Here is a 20,470-nt window from a genome sequence, read left to right on the forward strand (position 1 = left end):
GCTCAGAGACACCGACTGCAGTCCCCAGGAGAGGTTAGGCTTGAATTCACAGGCTCCTCATCCCTTAGGTGAGAGAGAATTAAGATGGCTTTTGCGGAACCTCACCTGAGTTGGTGGTGCAGCCGAGCAGCGGACCAGGGATTCTCAACCTTCCTCTTTCTGAGGCCCCCCCAACATGCTTTAAAAACACCAAAGCCCAACTACACCACAGCAACTGTCTTGCTGCATATAAAAGCCGGGGCTGGCATTAAGGGGTAGCAACCAGGGCAACTGCCTGGGGCCCCATGCCACAGGGGGCCGCCGAAGCTAAGCTGCTCAGGCTTCAGCTTGAGGCCTGGGTGGTGGGGCTCTGGGCAGTCGAGCTTTGGCTTTCTGCCTTGGGCTCCAGGGCGTCTCAGGCCGATCCTGCTTGGTGAAACCCCCTCACAGCCCCCCAGGGGACATTGGACCCCTGGTTGAGAACTGCTGCTGCAGACTGCCCCGCAAAGGGCACTGTCCCGGGAAGCCCTGCCCTTGCGTCACTCCTGGCAGTGCATTAGAAAGTTGCTGGAGAAGGGCACCTTCTCACTAGACCCTTCTGCACATCTGTGGGGCCAGATCCTGCCCTTGGGTGTAACCGAGAGCAGAGCCAGCCCCAGTATTTACCACCCCCATTGTTACGATCTATTCTTGATCACCTGATCTGCTGTATAATTCTCCCAACCTGTGATTAAAGCCGGAGAGCATTTTTAAACGCCTTTGAAGAAGGGTTGGCCTGTGAAATTAATTGCTTTCTTATTATGTTGATAGGGTCCCTTTATGCGCATGCAAATGATGCGGCGTGAAACTCAGACACTTCTGGGAAGCAAGGGCCGCATTATTGGAATGCTGGCTCCCCTGAGCACTACAGCTTGGCTTCCCCCTAGTGGCTGAGGCAGCATCAAAGCCAGGAGAAGGTGCACTGCTCCCCCCCCCCCCCGCCCCCCGGCAATGATCCAGGTGCACGCACGCATTCAGGATTTATTGAACACAAGCGTCCCTGGTAACTGCCGACTGGAATCATCACAGTAAAAAGCTCCCGGACAATAAAAGCTGGTGATTTCAGCAGCAACGGGAAAACACGAGGCGATTGCGGGAAGCTCAAAGGGAGGGAGACTGCTGAGCGGCTGGAGGGCTGAGTTGTCCCGTGGCTAACAAGGGCTGGAGATCAGAACCAGGAAACTGACTCAGAGACGGAATATGAAATTGGCCAAGCGAGTGGAGCATAGAATGTGAATGAGACACGTGGAATCCTTCTCATCTCCATGAGGATCACAACACCCAGCCCTTGTGCACAGAGCACTTCACATCAATTCTAAGGTACTCACATGGCCCCCATTTATGCTGAGTGTTTATCCTCCCACAACCCCCTAGATAGTGCTATTATCCCATTGTACAGATGGGGACTTGAGGCACAGAGAAGCTAAGCCCCAGATCTCCAAAGGTATTTAGGCCAGTGGGAGTTAGGTTCCTAAATACCTTTGAGTATCAGGGCCTAAGTGATTTTCCCAAGGAAGTCCTGGAAGAAAACAAAGTCATCACTGATAAAGTCTGCCAATAATACAAAGATTGGGAGGCTGGAAAATAACGAAGAGGAAAGGTCACTGATACAGAGCGAGCTGGATCACTCGGTAAACGGGGTGCAAGCAAGCGATATGCAGTTTAATGTGGCGAAATGTTCATTTATACATCTCGGAACAAAGAATGCCGGCCCTATTACTTACATAAGGGAAGACTCTAGCCTGGGAAGCAGTGACTGAAAAATTCTTGAGGGTCACGGTGGATGACGCTGTGGCCAAAAGAGCTAATGCAATCCTGGGGCAACTGGGGAATTTCAAGTGGGAGCAGAGAGGTTATTTTACCTCTGAATTTGGCCCTGGTGTGATCGCTGCTGGAATCCTGCATCCAGTTCTGGTGTCTACAGTTCAAGAAGGATATTGATAAATTGGAGGGAGGTGGTGGAATCTCCATCCTTAAAGTTTTTAAGGCCTGGCTTGACAAAGCCCTGGCTCGGATGATTTAGTTGGGGATTGGTCCTGCTTTGAGCAAGGGGTTGGACTAGATGTCCTCCTGAGGTCCCTTCCAACCCTGATATTCTATGATTCTATGGAGGGGGTTCAGAGAAGAGCTAAGAGAATGATTAACATTACATAAGAACGTCCATACTCAGTTGGATCAATGGTCCATCTAGCCCAGCATCCTGCCTTCTGACAGTGGCCAATGCCCGGTGCTTCAAAGGGAAAGAACAGAATAGGGCAATTATCAAGTGATCCATCCCATTGTCCAGTTCCAGAATGTGGCAATCCAAGTTTTAGGGACACCCAGAGCATGGGGTTGTATCCCTGACCATCCTGGCTAAAAGCCACTGCTAGACCTATTCTCCGTCAACTTATCCAATTCTTTTTTGGACCCAGTTATCCTTTTGGCTTTCACAACATCCAGAGACAACAATTTCTACTGGTTCACTGGGCGTTGTGTGAAGCAGTACTTCCTTTTGTTCATTTTAAATCTGCTGCTTATTCATTTCATTGGGTGTCCCCTGGTTCTTGTGTTATGTGAAGGGGTAAATAACAAGTCCGTATTCGCTTCCGCCACGCCAGTCATGATTTTATAGACCTCTATCATATCCCCCGAGTCACCTCTTTTCCAAGCTGAATAGACCCCGTCTTTTTCATCTCTCCTCATAAGGAAGCTGTTCCATATGTACCTTTTCCATTTCTAATATATCTTTTTTGAGATGGAGCAACCAAGAAGTGCACATAGCATTCAAGGCATGGCCATACCATGGATTTATATAGTGGCACTATGATATTTTCTGTTTTATTATCTATCCCTTTCCTACTGGTTCCTAAAATTCTGTTCGCTTTTTTTGACTGCTTTGACTGTTTTCAGAGAACTATCCAGGATGATGCCAAGATCACTTCCTTGAGTGGTAACAGCTAATTTAGACCCCATCATTTTGTATGTATAGTTGGGATTACGTTTTCCAATGCGCATTACTTTGCATTTATCAACACTGAATTTCATCTGCCATTTTGTTGCCCAGTCACCCAGTTTTGAGAGATCCTTTTGTAGCTCTTTGCAGTCTGCTTGGGACTTAACTATCCAGAGTAAATTTGCATCATCTGCAAACTTTGCCACCTCACTCTTTATCCCTTTTTCCAGATCATTTATGAATATGTTGAATAGAACGGGTCCAATTACAGTCCCCCATTCTGAAAACTGACCATTTATTCCTAACCTTTGTTTCTTATCTTTTTACCAGTTACTGATCCATGAGAGGACCTTCCCTTTTATCTCATGACAGCTTACTTTGCTTAAGAGCCTTTGTCAAAAGGGACCTTGTCAAAAGCTTTCTGAAAGTCCAAGTACACTATAGCCACTAGATCATCCTTGTCCGCATGTTTGTTGACCCCCTCAAAGAAGTCTAATGTACTGGTGAGGCATGATTTCTCGTTACAGAAGCTGTGTTCACTCTTCTCCAGCAAATCATGTTCATCTAGGCCTCTGATAATTCTGTCCTTTTAGTATAGTTTAAACCAATCTGCCTGCTTCTAAAGTTAGGCTTACCAGCATGGAGTGGGTGAACCGCTGGCTCAGGGAGGCTAGCCCCCCAACCCTGCCCCTTTTGCCCAAGGCCCCGCCCTTTCTGCGCCCGGAGCCCAGCCCCCCCGCCACTGGCCTCTGGCCCCTGCCCCAGTCTCCCTCCATCCCCAGAGTGCCGGGAGGCCAGGCTCCATCCTCGCCAGCCCTGGAGCGCTGGGTGGCCGGGAGGCCCGGCTCAAGCCTCGCAGCCCCGGAGCACCGGGAGGGCGGGCAGCGCGGCCCCAGTGCCAGCCCCAGCTGGGACCCTGATGGCACAGGGGAAGAGCCGCCTGCAGAGCAGGAAGCAGGAGGGGGACTGGGGGCAGAGTGTGGGCGGGGCTACACCTGGCTGTTTGGGGAGGCTCAGCCTCCCCCAGCCTATGATACCCGCTGCCCATGCTCACCAGCCTGTAATTGCCAGGATCGCCTCTGGAGCCTTTTTTAGAAATTGGCATCACATTAGCTGTCCTTCAGTCGGCTGGTACAGAGGCTGTTTTAGGCGATAGTAGTTAGCAGTTCTGCAATTTCACATTTGAGCTCTTTCAGAACTCTTGGGTGAATCCCAGCTGGTCCTGGTGACTTATTACCATGTAATTTAGCAGTTTGTTCCAAAACCTCCTCTACTGACACCTCAATCTGGGACAGTTCCTCAGACTTGTCACCTAAAAAGAACGGCTCAGGTGTGGGAATCTCCCTCACATCCTCTGCAGTGAAGACCGACGCAAAGAATTCATTTAGCTTCTCCACAATGGCCTTGTCTTCCTTGAGCACTTCTTTAAAAAACCTGCCTTATAGTGATAGACTCAAGGAGCTCAATCTATTTAACTTAACAAAGAGAAGGTTAAGGGGTGACTTGATTCCAGTTTATAAGAACCTACCTGGTGCACAGAAATTTGATAATAGAGGGCTCCTCTGTCTAGCAGAGAAAGGTCTAACACGATCCAATGGCTGGAAGTTGAAGCTAGACAAATTCAGACCAGAAATAAGGGACATGCTTTTAACAGTAAGGGTAATTAACTATTGGAACAACTTCCCCAGGGTCGTGGTGGATTCTCCATCACTGGAGATTTTAAAATCAAGGTTGGATGTTTTTCTAAAATATCTGCTCTGGTACAAACAGGAGTTCATTCAGGGAAGTCCCATGGGCTGTGTTACACAGGAGGTCAGACCAGATGATCACAATGGGTCCCATCTGGCCTTTGAATCTATGAAGGTCACATCAGAGATCAATACCAGAGCCGGGAATTGAACTCCTGTCTCTCAAGCCCCAAATTAGCACCCTGACCATTTCCTCTCTAATGTCTACCAGCACTGTGAGGGATAATTTAATGTGTAATTCAGAAACACCATTGTCAGGAGGGTGTCGTGCTTACAGGTGCCAGGCTGAGACTGGTGGCAGCGTCACCAGCTATCACGATTTTATCCTGAGTCGTGCAATATTCAGCTGTTGTCCCTCAAGCCCCAGCCCCTGGAGTCATGGCATGTTGGAAGGACATAGGAACAGCCATACTGGGTCAGACCAATGGTCCATCCAGCCCAGTATCCTGTCTTCCGACAGTGGCCCATGTCAGGTGCTTCAGAGGAAAAGAATCTGAGGTTTCCTGCAGACGTGACCCCTTGGGGCTCAGAAGCCCAAGAAAAAGAACCCAAAGTTGATCATTATTCTTTTGATCTCACAATTTTTAAGCCAAGCCAGTGGTTTCGGAGAGGCCTGAGCCACGATTTCTGAGCCCTTGTGCCTGCCAATGCTGCACTCCTGGAAGATTCCAAATAGTGCGTGGGGTGGGGGGGTGGGGGGAGTCTTAGTGACAGCACCTGGGTGCTGAGCTCTGTGGAGAACCTAGCCTCTCGCACACCTTATCTGCACTGGGAGTTTAGCCCAAAGAGCAAACCCGTCACTGGCGTATGTACACTGTATCATAGAATATCAGGGTTGGAAGGGACCTCAGGAGGTCATCTAGTCCAACCCCCTGCTCAAAGCAGGGCCGATCCCCAATTTTTGCCCCAGATCCCTAAATGGCCCCCTCAAGAATTGAACTCACAACCCTGGGTGTAGCAGGCAATGCTCCAACCACTGAGCTGTCCCTCCCCCCATATCCTGGTGTGGCGCAACTTGTCCCAGGGTCCAACTCGGCTAAGATGCTGCTTGGCGTTTCAGGGCAGCAGCAAAGACTCCCTCTAGGGGCAGACCAGTCTCTAGGGCCCATGCTGGTCTCGGTCCCTCCGCTTCGTCTGCCAGCCAGCGGAACCTGAGATCCACCAAACTCATCTCACGGATGGAGCCGCCTTAGAAGGGAAGGTCTTCTGGGGCCACCGACCTGAGTGGGACTCAAGCTGCTGACCCACCAGTGACAGCCCTGGAGCCCACACCACATTCAGTTTCCTTGTAAATGCGGCCATAATCCCCTGATGAGTGTTAGCGAGCCCCCCTCTGTGCCCGCTCCACAGCAGTCATGGGGTGGTACAGCTCAAATCCGGGCATCTTCCATTGCTGAGCTCTGCAGGTCCCTGATTCGATCCCTGGCTGGTGGCCACAACGCTTATTTGAGTGCTTGACGCAAGTAGGGTGACCAGATGTCCCGATTTTATAGGGAAAGTCCCGATATTCGGGGCTTTTTCTTATTCAGGTGCCTATTACCCCCCACCCCCTTTCCCGATTTTTCACACTTTCTCTCTGGTCACCCAAGACGCAAGCACCACTGGGTGAGATCCTAAGGGTGCACATGCCACCTTAATTCAGCTCCCCTCGGCCTCTGCCCCGTGCATTCAATCGCACGATCACCTGCTATTTTTCCCACAGGACCCCTGCCTCATTACGTGAGTGCTGGCCATCCTATGCCCTGACCGAGCAGCTCTGCAATATTTCTTTTCATCCCGTTCATTCAGCGTGTGACCCCACATACCACCCAACCCCTGCAAGTCAGGACTCCTGGGTTCGAGCCCCGGCTCTGAAATGGCAGTAGGGCCAAGTGGTTAGAGCAAAGACTGGGAGTCAGGACTCCGGGGTTCCAGCCCAGCTCGGCCACCGACCCACTGTGAGACAGGAGCTCAGTCACTTCCCCTCTCTGTCCCTTGCTTTCTATTATTACCTGTAGCGTTTAGGAGCCCCAGTCATGGGGCGGCCCTATGGGGCTCGCACCGGCATTCATTCCTGGCTTCATCTGCCCAACATGCAAGTGACCTGGGAGCATAAATCCTGGTGATTTTGAAAACTGGGCCCATTACCCTTCGTTTTAGAGAGGGGAGATGGAAGCAGAGGGCCAGGCCAACATTTGCACATGCGTCCACTGATGTCGCGTTAAAACAAAGAACAAGAAAACGGGCGAAAAAAGAAAACGGAAATTTTACCGTGTGCAACCATGAGACCTGCCCACGTGAGTCATCAGCCAGGCCAGGCACCGTGGCCTTGGAAGCTACCGCACAGGAACAACTGCTAGCCACGGACACGCTGTTACTTGCTAACGTGCTTGGCAGGGTGCATCCAGCTATATGCTGCTGGGCCTTGGGGTTCTGCTCCTGGCTTGGGCACGTGGTCTAGGGATTAGAGTCATAACACCCCCATCTCACTCTTCTGTAGCACTTTCCATCCACAGCTCTCCAAACACTTTACAAGGGAGGTCAGGATCGTTATGGTGGTGGTTACAGATAGCATAGCCGGGGCCGTAATTCTGGCATGTCCACTCTGAAAGGCAATGTGGATGAGAGAGACCACACGTGGCCACCTTAAAGAGCTGAGATTTGAACTCCTGACTCCCAGAAAGGGACACCTTCCCCTAGGCTCAAAGTCTTGTGTACATTTTTTCATCTCAGGGCTTGTAAAAATAAGGTCCTGTTTTACAGCTCTCCGGGACCTGACCCTGTCCTAAGAGTGTCAGAATGGGGCAGAGGGGGCTGACTCTATGGGGCAAGCTCCTCTCCCCAAACACACCTCTTCCCCCACCCCTTCATGCTCATGTGACATCCCCATGGCACCTACAGCCACTTTCTTACCTGGCAAACTAACACCAGGGAAGTCTCCCTGTGTTTTCAGCTATTGCTCACCGGGATTGAGCAGCTGGGAACGAACAGACCCAGAAAGCAGCCCTCTGGGGACCAGCAAGTACCTCCCGCCCACAGCTGGGCAACCCCTGCCACAGAGCAGGGTACTTCCTGATCAGCTGGAAACAACATCAGGAAGGCAATCGGCGTAGGTTGGCGATTGAAGTGGGGGCGTACAGGAAGCACACAGGGATGGGGCCCTTCTAGGCAGTATCATCTAGTGGGTACAGCACTGGACTAGGTCTGAGACCTAGGCTGTATTCCCAGCTCTGCCTCTGGGTGACCTTGGACAAGTCACTGCCCCTCTCTGTGCCTCAGTTTCCCCATATGGAAAATGGGGATCATGATACTAATTGTGAAGCGCTTTGAGATCTGCTGATGAAGGGCTAAATCAGAGCTAGAGATGGTTGCCATTATCCTAGCAGTGAGGAGGAGGGTGTGCTGGGGGGACTCAAGCAGGGATCCTGGCAAAGGAAGGCGGTTTAAATGGGCAGTGCAGGTGGAGTAGGTTTGGTAGCATAAGAGCTGGAGGTAGGAAATGGTGACTCTGAGGCAATCGGGGAAGGTTTTCAGCAGTCCGGAGGGTCAGAATTTACTCCAGGCAAAGTCCCGACCTATTTAACAGAGCCGGGGAGACCTCTCCTTGGGGCAGAGACCATCTTTTGTGCTGCGTTTGTACAGCGCCAAGCACAATGCGCTCACAGCCTGTGACTGGAGCTCCGAGGCGCTGCAGAGCACAAAAACCCACTGTCACACAGTGAATCTGTTGCGGAGCTGGGCTAGAACCCAGGAGTCCTGACTCCCAGTCCTTGCTCTAGCCACTCGACCCTACTGCCATCCCAGAGCCAGAATTCGGGACTCCTGACTTCCAGCCCTCATACTCTAACCCTCCCCTGCACCGTGCCGGGATTAGAACCCACAAATCCTGACTCCCAGCCCCCTTGTTGTGACTGCTAGACCCCCCGCCCCCCACAGCTGGGATGAGAACCCAGGTGTCCTGACTCCCAACAGCCCCGAAGTCACCCCTCCTGCAGAGCCCGCCAGCGAGGAGAGCGGAAAGCAGAAGGGATCAGCCGTGCAGAGAAGCCAGGGTTTTGTAACCATCCCCCCTCCCCCCACAGGCCCCTGGGAGCTCCCCTCCCCCGCCATAATGGACGCTAATGGATTTTTGGGCTCCTGTCTCACATTAGACTGCGCAGCCTGGTCGAGTCTCTGTCGGCGCGCGCATCTCTGCCCCCCCCCACCCAGCCCGGCCATTTCTCTGCCCCACACCCAGCAATCAGTCAATGGAGGGAGGGGGAGGGAGAAAGCAGGTTGAGATGCAGCCCTTCCCCCTCCCCCACCTCTGCCTCAGGCCTCGTTAGCTGGGTCCAGATTGCACAGATGGGCAGCAGGGACCCCCACCAGCTGCCAGCTGCCAGGCCTGCCTCTGAGCTGGGGGGCGGGGGGGGGGGAGGTGAAGCAGCATCCAAACCACTCCCCCCTTTGTCCTGAGAGCACCCTTAAAGGGACCCTGGCCATGCAGATTCTTGGGGGGTAGGCTGGGATGCCCAGGCTGCGGCAGAGCCCCCCGGCCAGCTTCCACAGACCAGGGACAATGCTGACCCCAAGCCCCCAGGGTGCTGAGACTTAGTGTCCCCATAACAAAACCTGCTTACGCTTCTCCCCTCCCCCAGCTGTACCCCTCCCCGTGTCCTGTGAGCATCACAAAATTCCCCCCCCACACACACACACCCCTCTGCCGCCAGCCTCCCTGCAGAGATCTGCCCCTGTGTCCATCCCAAGAACCAGTCCTTGCAGGCACCAGTTCCTGGCCTCAGCTGCTCTCTCCTGAGCTCAGAGACGGGGTTAGAGCTGCAGTGGGGTCCTCTCCTGAGCCCCGCTTTACCCCTCCGGTGGGAACAGCGCGATCCTTGGAAGGAAAGGGTCTCTTGTGATCAGGGCTGCTCACGCCACCAGTGAGGTTTGAACCCAGGAATCTTAGCAGCGAAAGCAACTGCCTCTTGAGCTAAAGAGCAACTGCGGTTACAGCTTCCTTGGCCTCTTATGCAGAGCGGCCACGAGAGGGGGACAAAGACGAGAACTGGGCAGATCCACCGGGGCCAGAAAACACCAATTCATCAAAAGTACAACTTTTTGCACAAACGTGGTGGTTTCGACTTGCCTTTGGAAGGTTCCTCAGGCCCAGGATAAAATGTCAGATCAAAGCCAGAGAGAGAACGCACACATGCATGCCACTGGACTACACCCAACAGCCTGCTAGTCAGGGCACTACCCTAGGATACGGAAGACATGGGATCAAGTCCCTGAGCTCCAGATCAGACAACACTGGGATCTGAACCCAGGCCTTTTGTATCCCAGATGAGTGCCCCAACCACTGGCTCCATCCAGTGGGGGATGTGTGTGTGTTAGGGGAACAAGTTTGGGAATCAATAGATTTTAAGGCTGGAAGAGACCATTACAAACATCTAGTCTGCCCTTGAGTATAACCCAGGCTGGAGAGCCTCACCCAGCAATCCCTGCATCCAGCCCATAGTTTGGGGTTGAGCTACAGTTTTGGGGAGGGATAGCTCAGTGGTTTGAGCATTGGCTTCCTAAACCAAGGGTTGTGAGTTCAATCCTTGAGGGGGCCTGTCATAAATATAAAGGGAAGGGTAACTCCTGGCCAGAGGCAAAACCCCTTCACCTGTAAAGGGTTAAGAAGCTAAGGTAACCTTGCTGGCACCTGACCCAAAATGACCAATGAGGGGACAAGATACTTTCATATCTGGCAGGGGGAAAACAAAGGGGTCTGTCTGTCTGTGCGATGCTTTTGCTGGGAACAGATCAGAAATGCAAGCCTTACCACTCCTGTTAAATTAGTAAGTAATCTAGCTAGAAAATGCGTTAGATTTTCTTTTGCTTAATGGCTGGTAAAATAAGCTGTGCTGGAGGGAATGTATATTCCTGTTTTTGTGTCTTTTTGCAACTTAAGGTTTTGCCTAGAGGGATTCTCTATGTTTTGAATCTGATTAACCTGTAAGGTATTTACCATCCTGATTTTACAGAGGTGATTCTTTCTTTTCTTTAATTAAAATTCTTCTTTTAAGAACCTGATTGATTTTTCATTGTTCTTAAGATCCAAGGGTTTGAGTCTGTGTTCACCTGTACCAATTGGTGAGGATTATTATCAAGCCTTCCCCAGGAAAGGGGGTGTATGGCTTGGGGGGATATTTTGGGGGAAGATGTCTCCAACTGGTCTCTTTCCCTGTTCTTTGTTTAACACGCTTGGTGGTGGCAGCATAGGGTTCAAGGACAAGGCAAAGTTTGTACCTTGGGGAAGTTTTTAACCTAAGCGGGTAAGAATAAGCTTTGGGGGTCTTTCATGCAGGTCCCCACATCTGTACACTAGAGTTCAGAGTGGGGAAGGAACCTTGACAGGGCCATTTAGGGATCTGGGGCAAAAATTGGGGATTGGTCCTGCTCTGAGCAGGGGGTTGGACTAGATGACCTCCTGAGGTTCCTTCCAACCGTGATATTCTATGATACAGCATATCTGTTCTAGGAAGTCTTGGTTCCAACCCCAAGTGATAGAGAATCCTCCACATCCATCAGTAAGTTGCTACAATGGTAAATCACCCTCACCTTATTTCTAGCCTGAATTTATCTAGTTTTAGCTTGAGGACTTTGCCTTTATCTGGTAGAATCAAGAGCCTTCTCCTATGTGAAATCGCCTCCCCATGTAGGATCGTGATCAAGTCATGCAGGGACCGTTTGACTGGCTAGCTTGACCCTTCTGCAGAGCAGAGGCTGGAGAATTCACCCTATGACTCCTGCATCGAGCCGCAACATCTGGCTGAGTTCGAGCATCGTTTCCGTGTGCCTGGAATGTGCCTCTGTATGACAACATTTGTGCTTATTTCTGCGGAGCCAGCAAAACAGACACTGTCAGGGGCTCCCTCTGGTGGTTCTGTAATAACCCCCCTTTGCAGAGATTACCTACGCTAAAAGGTGCGTATTGTTACTGTGGCCACTGAAAGTATATATATTTTCAAAGCTACGTTGTGTCAGCCACCCCAGCCATTCATCAAGGGGCCCCCAACAAATCACCAGATTGGCTTAAAAATAATAATAAATGTTGGGTTCTTTTCACTGGCCGCCTGGGTTGGGGGTATTTAGGAGTCACAATCTCAAGATCTTCCTTCTTCATCTCAAGACCTAGAAATGGACATTACTTTCTTAAATGGAAGCTGAGTTTCTCTTGTCATCTCAGGACTCCGGGAGCTGGGACTTTCAGAAAAACACCAACTATCGCAAGACTTGGCTAGGAAACGTTTTCCCTTTCACTCGGGATTTTAAAGCCAGCACCATGTGCAACGGGGACCCTGATTCCTTCTTAAGGCCCAGAAGAGCTTCCACAATGCAAATGATCAATAGTAAACTGTATGCAGCGTTGAACCTAAGGTATTTGATCCTCTCTCTTTTGTTGTTTTTGGCACAGAGAAGCCATTTACCAAGCAGAACACCTAGTTTTGTTGTTCGACTGTTATGTTCACAGCACATACACAGAGAAGTTAGTTAAAAATGTCAGGAACTCTTACTGGAACATCGCAACATCACCCTATTTGATTTCTTAAAATCCAGCACCTCAACACACTAGAAACCAAAACCAGAGAGAGACAAAGCAGGCTGCTCCCTAAGACAGCTAGGCCCCAGTTGTCCTGCCTTGCTCCAGCTCTTTGCAGATTGCTGACACCCAGATTCCATGCTTCCCTACAAAGTCCCCTAGGCTGCCAGCAGGACCAGGAAACCCGCTGAGGATTTAAGGTGATGGCTTACAATTTTAATATAGGTTTCAACCCACCCCACCTACCAAATCAACCCTGCAGATTTCTGATGTCTACGGCCATCTTGCCTATTAACATTTACACAGACACCGGCCTTTTATACAGCCATCCTGTAACAACTTTCACTCACGGTCCACCTATCTAAGGTACTTATCTGCCCCTGTTACCACAGTGTTTGAGCACCTTACACACTTTAACATATTTATTCCCACAACCCCTGAGAGACAGGGCAGGGCTGTTATCCCCACTGTAAAGATAGGAAACTGAGGCACGGAGAGGCTCAGCTCCTCAGTGGCATTTTGGCACCTAACTCCCATGGTCTAAATACCGTTCAGGTGACTTGCACAAACAGGGGATGTGGAATGCCATTTACAGTGGGACGCCCCGGGGAAGGGGAGAGGAGAGAAAGGGGATGTCGAGTCCTGTCCCCAGCAGGTGATAGAGCCTGGGGTGGGGGAGTTGTAGAATGAACCCACCCCGCACTCAGCCTGCAGTGGTGGCTCCTGTCCCCTGGGGCTGGCCTGGCTCCATGCTCCAGCCCCATTGGCTCTCACCACAGCACGCAGGCGGGCCACTCCCTCCCTTCATGATGACCAGTGATGCTCCACCCCCTGCCTGGCCCCGGTGCTGCTGGATCGGCTGCCCCAGGCTGGTCTGTGGCGGGCCAAAATGTGGTCAGGCCATGCCCGGGTAGCCCCCGGCTCTGCAGCCTACGTGCCCAAGGTCACACAGGAAAGTCTACAGAAGAACCAAACTTTCCCACATCCCAGGCTAGAGTCATCCTTCTTCTCTCAGAGCTCGCTCCCTCACTAGACTGCCCTCTCCCCCTGCACAACACCTCCCACCCCCCTGCACAGCCCCCCCACCCCCAGCCTGAGGGGGGAGTCCCAATCCTAGCGTATCGGAACAGCATCAAACCAGGCAAATCTCGAGGACAATTTAGAGGCATGGGCACAGTCAAAGTTTCTGAAAGCTTTCCCGAGGGAGGGGAGTGTGGTCTAGGGGTTAGCTCAGAAGTTGGGAAGCCAGGACTCCTGGATTCTGTTCCTGGCTTTGAGGGTGGGAATGTCATCTAGTGGTTAGATCTGGGAAGCCCGGATTCCTGGCTCTGAGAAGGCGGTGTGGTCCAGGGGATAGAGCAGGGCATAGGAAGTCAGGACACCTGGGTCCTATTCCCTGCTCTGCCACTGACTCACTGTACAGCTTCAGACAAGTCACTTCCTGCTCTGGGCATGTTTCCCCTTCTGTAAAACAGGGATAATAAAACTTACCCACCCTCCACAGGGAGGGGTTGTAAATGGTGCAAGCCCGTGTCCTGCGACAGGGAGACAATCCCACCGCTGCCTAGAGCTTGCTGTGTAATCCCCATGGGCAGTGTGGCCTAATGAATAGAGCACTGGCCTGGGATTCAGGACTCCTGGGCTCTATTCCTGGCTCTTAGACAAGGCACTTCCCCTCTCTGGGCCTCAGTTTCCCCTCCCACTCTGCCTATTTAGACAGAGCTCTCTGGGGCAGGGACTGTGTCTGTGCAATGCCTGGCACGACAGGGCCCCCATCTGAGCTAGGGCCACTAGGCACAACCGTGATATTACTTCTCCCAGTGCCAACACCACAAAGCATCCCCAGTGAGCCCTCTCCTGCCTTGGGGCTCACGTCCCTCAGATGCCCATAGAAATGAATCCCCGCTCGTCCTTGCACGAGTGTAACTACCACGGGGCCGCACCAGCCCTGCTCATTCCATGGGGTGATGTTTGAAATACACAAGGGGATGGATGCCAGCTCTGGGACCCGTGAGCCAGCCCCCAGCTGCAGGGCCACCAGTAGCACGGCAGGGTGGTGCATGGACAGAGACACGTCTGTCCCCGTATCGAGAAGCTGGGGATTGAGATACGCTGCCCCACTCCAGCGCCATCCAGGATCTCAAAGCTTTTTGCAAACAAACTTCCATCCAGCATAGCAACCCCCTTGGAAGGCAAGAATTACAGCAGCCCCTGCTTGTCGAGCCCAGTCACCTCTACACCACTCTGCCAATGCACTTCATTCCTCACCCCCAGCCCCCTCTGCCACTCCAGCCTTGGGATCCCCCTCAGCTCTGCCAATGCACCTCGCCCCTGAACCCCAGCCCCCTCTGTTACCCCAGCCCTGCAATCCCCCTCAGCTCTGCCAATGCACCTTGCTCCTGACCCCCACCCCCCTCTGCGACCCCAGCCTTGGTATCCCCCTCAGCTTCTGCCAATGCACCTCGCTCCTGAACCCCAGCCCCCTCTGTTACCCCAGTGTGGGGATCCCCCTCAGCTCTGCCAATGCACCTCGCCCCTGAACCCCAGCCCCCTGTGCCACTCCAGCCTTGGGATCCCCCTCAGCTTCTGCCAATGCACCTCGCTCCTGAACCCCAGCCCCCTCTGTTACCCCAGTGTGGGGATCCCCCTCAGCTCTGCCAATGCACCTCGCTCCTGAACCCCAGCCCCCTCTGTTACCCCAATGTGGGGATCCCCCTCAGCTCTGCCAATGCACCTCGCCCCTGAACCCCAGCCCCCTGTGCCACTCCAGCCTTGGGATCCCCCTCAGCTCTGCCAACACATTTTGCCCCGACCCCCAGCTAGTCCAGTCCTACCATTCCCATCCACGCACGCACAAAGCAATGTCAATGCCCTGCAACCCTAACCCTTACCCATGGAGCACGCAGCCTGCTATCCACTGAATGGTGTAAGATCGATGTGCCTGCCCTGTTTCTGTTGCCCTCTAGTGGCAGTTCTAATTATTGTAGCTCTTAGTGCAACAGGAAGTGCCTTTGGAACCACACTACCCAGAATTCCTACCAGGATGGAGTGGGCATGTCAGAGAGTGAACTGTAAAGCCTGACGCACAGGGAACATGGAAATCTCTGACTTCCCTCCTGAAGGCAAGAACCCCAGAGCAAAGATCTGCTTCAAGCTGCAGCCCTGAGTCTGTGCTGGAGTCCTTGCAATCTGGGAAAAGACCAAGCTACACATTTAATCCCCCTGCCCCATGGTGGGTGCAGGAAAATCACAGTGAAGGTCTGGGTGGCAGATCTATTTTAATGGCCTCTTACCCCCAAACCTCTTTGCTATCCAGATGGGAACATGGCCTAGTGCTTGGAGCAGGGGACTTGCAATCAGGACTCCTGGGTTCCATTGCCATCTCTGCTCCCATTCAGCACGTGACCTCAACATGCCTCTTCCCCCTTCCCAGCCCCCACGCCAGCTACCCCTTCCCCCATGAAATGGGGACAGTGATACTTTCTGAAGCAGATTAGCATCCGCCCCCCCAGCCAGTCAGGGAGACAGACGTGCACCTCCCCCCCCAAAAAGAAAAAGGTCACTTGTCTGCCCCTATCACTGCAACATGCACCCTGGACCCCGCCAGGGCTAGGGGGACCTCTTGGGGAGAAATTCCCTCCAGAAGCACAATCAGGTTTGGGACCCTGCAACATCTAGGCAATGGGGCACGTGGCAGCTTGACCCCCTCAGCTGCCATGGACCCCACCCCACACCAGTGGTAGCCCTGGAAACAGAATGGATGGGAGGGGAAGAAATGGAGCGAACCGTGCGGAAATGGTCCCCTGGGGCTCAGAAAGGGACCTCACCGCTCTCCTCTCCGACAGGCCACAGTGTTTTAGGAAGACTTTTCTCCACCCTAAAGCACTGCGATTGGCAACTGCCAGAGGCAAGAAACCAGAACTAAGAGGGACCTGAACTGGCCCAGCGTGGCAGGAGCTGGGGTATGAAGTTAGATGGTCACTGGGCCGATCTGGGGAGGCAGGGACCCCGGCCTAGATGGGCCCGGTGGGGAGTCTGATCCATAGTGGTAAGACCTGGGTTCCACCATCTCCTTCACCTGGGCCAAGGCAGGATGGGCTCCCACCCGTCATTGCTCTCAGGGATTCCTTCTCTCTCCAAGCAGGGATGTGCCTGAGCGAGGGGGCCTGTTCTCCCTGCTCACGACCCACCCGTCTGGGACACAGTCCTGGAGCTGAGGCGTCAGATCGCCACCTCCAGCGCCACCTTCTAGATCAGCTGGGCCGTGGCCAGGTCCTGGTGCCTGCTGACACCCGCCCCCGCCCCCTTCCGAGCAGGAGGCTGGAGTGGTGGTGTGCAGTGCCCCCTGCTGGGCTCTGTCAGGGGCTGCAACCCATTCCCCTCAGCTTGCAAAGGGACACCAAGGTGAATGATCCAACTGGGATGGCTCATTCCCCCCTTCCCAAGCCTGGCCAAGAGATGGCTCTGCCCCACTCCCCTCCTGGAGAATGCTCTCAGGGACACCCCCTGGGCTGGACCCCTCCTGGTGCAGCTACAGCGGCTTTCCCCTCGAGTGACCTGGACTCCACGTGTCAGAACCGAGCAGCACATCCGAATGCTGGCAAGGGCTCTGGGCAAGGGATCCGGAGCATTCCCCCTCTTCCCCTGCAGATCCCATCTCTCCCCACCCCTAGCTGGACCCGACAGTCTTCGCCTCCAGCCCACTGGTTCAAATCTAGCTCTGCTCGGAGGGCTGGCAGTTCCCTTCATGAAATGAGCTGGTGGGTTCTCAGACCAGCTCCCAGCACAGTCCCATCCCAAAGCACGCAGCCCTCTTGGCTTGAATCGAACCCCTCTTGTTGGGGGCCTCAGCCGACAAGCCAAGCTTTCACAGGGGCTGAGGTGTATGGGGGGGGGTTACTTGTCCCTCCTGCTGCTCCCCTCCCTCCTGCCCTCCCTGCTCTGGGCCTACCCAGAGGCCTCTGGGCCTGTCAAGCCAACACAGAAAGTGATGGGGAGTAGCCACAGCAGCCACCCATGTAATGATGAGGATGTCCTCAGCAGGTGGGGCAGTCCTCTCCAGCAAAAGGGGACAGAAGCAGGGGGGGAGAAAGGGGACTAGGACACATCACCTCCCTTTCCCTCCAAGCTCTGGTGCCCAGCATCCCAGGGGCTGGAGGAGGGAGCCAAGGGCAGAAGTGGTTCTGTCTGAAGGAACATCCCTCCAGGTGACACCTACAGGTGGGGGAGGCAGGTATCCCCCCAGTGAGGATACTGGCACCCTGACATAATTTCTTCACCCCTAGGTGCCAGGCAGCAGCAGAGTAGGGGGTGGGGAATCTCGTGGGGGGCACCAATGGATGAGTGACGGGCAGATCCAGACCCAGGGGGGATGGATGGAGAGGGGCCGGGATTAAACTAAGGGGGAGTCCATAGCTCTTCCTCCTCTCTCTGTCCCTGGCTTGGGGGGCAGCTCCCCCTTCTCCTTGGCAGCTGCACTGAGAGCACCCCCTGCTGTCTCACATTGTGTTAGCCCCTGGATAGGGTCATTTCTGGGCATGGTTGCTTCTCCCCACTGGGAGCCCAGTCCCCGTCTTTCAGATGGACGGAGCAGGGTCCTACTCACTCCCGCACCAGGCTTCCCTCTCTTTCAGCTCCCAGCTCCCACCCCCAGGGCCACCTGGCCCTCTGCATCCTCTAGGACATCCACCCGACCAGCACTGCCCCAGGGCAAGGAGGGAGACCTGGGTACGCAGAGGCGGCCAGAACAGCAGCTCCTCCAGGGCCTGCGTACCCAGCACAGATGGGCATGCAGTGGGGACCAGAGCGGGCACAAGCGTGTGCCGAGGCTGCCAGCCTCCACAGCCATATTGGCCTTTCAATCTCTCCCCCTCACATCCTGGAGTGTCCATGTTGCTGGCGGTGTATTGGCATCTGGGGGAAGGGGGCATCTCACCAAAGGATCCAGCCGGGGAGGGGGGAATGGAGGACCCCCCCAAGGATCTGAACACCAGCAGCTTGCAACACAACTCATCTCTGTTCCCCATCAGCACCGCCCTCCCCCCACCCCCAGGAAAATCAGGGTGAATAACTCAGATTGCGTCTCCATCCCCTCCCCCCAGCTGCCATATGAGCGTGTCCAGGGTCCTCCCCCAGCCCCCAAAACAACCTGCCCAGGGTGGTGGGGGTGAACCCTCCCCCAGCAGTGATCGGAGCTCACCGAGGGGGAAGTGCGACCGCTCTGCTCGCACATACAAAACAGCCCCAGTACCAGGGGCCAGGCCCAGGCCCTCTGGGGGTGGGGGGAGTCAACCCTGCCCTGTGCGGGGAGGGGGCCCTCAAGCTGTAGCTCGGCCCAGCAGCAATTGGAGCATGCACAGGACAAGCCCTGCCCCCCTCTTCCTCCATCCCCAGCACTGGGTCCCCCCCTCCATCCCTGCCCCCCCTCCATCCCCAGCACGGAGTCCCCCCCGTCCATCTCCAGCACAGAGTCCCCCCCTCCATCCCTGCCCCTCCTCCATCCGCAGCACTGGGTCCCCCCCGTCCATCTCCAGCACTGAGTCCCTCCTGTCCATCCCTGCCCCTCCTCCATCCCCAGCACTGGGTCCCCCCCTCCATCCACAGCATTGGGTCTCCCCCTCCATCCGCAGCACTGGGTCCCCCCTCCATCCCCACCCCCCATCCCCAGCACTGGGTCCCCTCCTCCATCCCTGCTCCCCCCTCCATCCCCAGCACTGGCCCCCCCCTCCATCCCTGCCCCTCTCCTCCATCCCCAGCACTGGGCCCTCCCCCATCCCTGCCCCTCTCCTCCATCCCCAGCACTGGGCCCCCCCCGCCTCCATCCCTGCCCCTCTGCTCCATCCCCACCACTGGGTCCCCCCCCTCCATCCCTGCCCCTCTCCTCCATCCCCAGCACTGGGCCCCCCCCGCCTCCATCCCTGCCCCTCTCCTCCATCCCCAGCACTGGGTCCCCCCCCCCTCCATCCCTGCCCCTCTCCTCCATCCCCAGCACTGGGCCCCCCCCCCGCCTCCATCCCTGCCCCTCTCCTCCATCCCCAACACTGGGCCCCCCCCTCCATCCCTGCCCCTCTCCTCCATCCCCAGCACTGGGCCCCCCCCCGCCTCCATCCCTGCCCCTCTGCTCCATCCCCAGCACTGGGTCCCCTCCCGCCTCCATCCCTGCCCCTCTCCTCCATCCCCAGCACTGAGTCCCCTCCCCCGCATCCCTGCCCCTCTCCTCCATCCCCAGCACTGGGCCCCCCCCCGCCTCCATCCCTGCCCCTCTGCTCCATCCCCAGCACTGGGTCCCCTCCCGCCTCCATCCCTGCCCCTCTCCTCCATCCCCAGCACTGGGCCGCCCCCTCTCCATCCCTGCCCCTCTCCTCCATCCCCAGCACTGCCCCCCTGCCCCTCTCCTCCATCCCCAGCACTGGGCCCCATCCATCCCTGCCCCTCTCCTCCATCCCCAGCACTGGGCCCCCCTCCATCCGTGCCCCCGCTGCCGGCCCAGCCCCCTCACCTCTCAATCCTGATGGGGGGAGGCTCCCTCCTGGATTTTTCCTTCCACCCCGAAAATCCGGCAGCAGCAGCAACAAAGCGGCCGGCCTGGGCCGGGCTCCCCCGCCGGCTCCTGGCCAGGCCGGTGCCCAGCTGGCTAATTGCAGCGCGCCCCGGCCAGCGGCAGCAGCATCCCCAGCGCGCTCCGTGCCAGCCCCGGCTGGGCTCTGCCTCCCGCTCCCGGCCTCGCCCCGCGCCCCCGCCCCGCCGCCACCCCGGGGACAGACACGCCCTGAGCGGGGGGCCGGGGAGCTGCGGGGCCGGGAGAGCGAGCGCCGGCCTCTTAAAGGCGAACGGAGCCTCTCGCCTGAGTCACGGGCTGGCTCTGCCCTCCGCGCTTATTGTTCCGCCTGCCGCCCTCCGGCCAGCCAGCCACCCCCCCAGCTAGCCACCCCGCCTCGCCAGCCAGCCAGCCAGCCACCCCCCCCAGCTAGCCACCCCGCCTCGCCAGCCAACCACCCCCCCCAGCTAGCCAACCCCCCCGCAGCTAGCCACCCCGCCTCTCCGGCCAGCCAGCCACCCACCCCCCCAGCTAGCCAACCCGCCCCTCCGGCCAGCCAGCCACCCCCCCCCCAGCTAGCCACCCTGCCCCACCAGCCAGCCACCCGCCCCCAGCCAGCCAACTAGCCACTGCTATGAAGAGCTAGCCACTCCCAGCCACCACCACCACCACCCCACCAGCTAACC

General features: G+C 55.6%; 1 protein-coding gene across 2 annotated transcripts in view; it reads right to left on the reverse strand.

Annotated features, from left to right (window-relative positions):
• Positions 1-19,937, reverse strand: part of MAP3K12 (mitogen-activated protein kinase kinase kinase 12) — an 83,913-nt gene extending 63,976 nt beyond the window's left edge. Inside the window, exon 1 of one of the 2 annotated variants that reach the window (XM_074935688.1) lies at positions 6,952-7,103. The gene's annotated coding sequence lies outside the window, so the exon portion shown is untranslated. Of the gene's footprint in view, positions 1-6,951; positions 7,104-19,745 lie in introns of those variants that run through there. The other variant, XM_074935685.1, reaches the window with a different exon arrangement.
• Between the last annotated feature and the right edge of the window lie 533 nt (positions 19,938-20,470).

Source organism: Natator depressus, chromosome 20 (genome assembly GCF_965152275.1).
Source record: "Natator depressus isolate rNatDep1 chromosome 20, rNatDep2.hap1, whole genome shotgun sequence".
NCBI classification, from domain to species: domain Eukaryota; kingdom Metazoa; phylum Chordata; order Testudines; family Cheloniidae; genus Natator; species Natator depressus.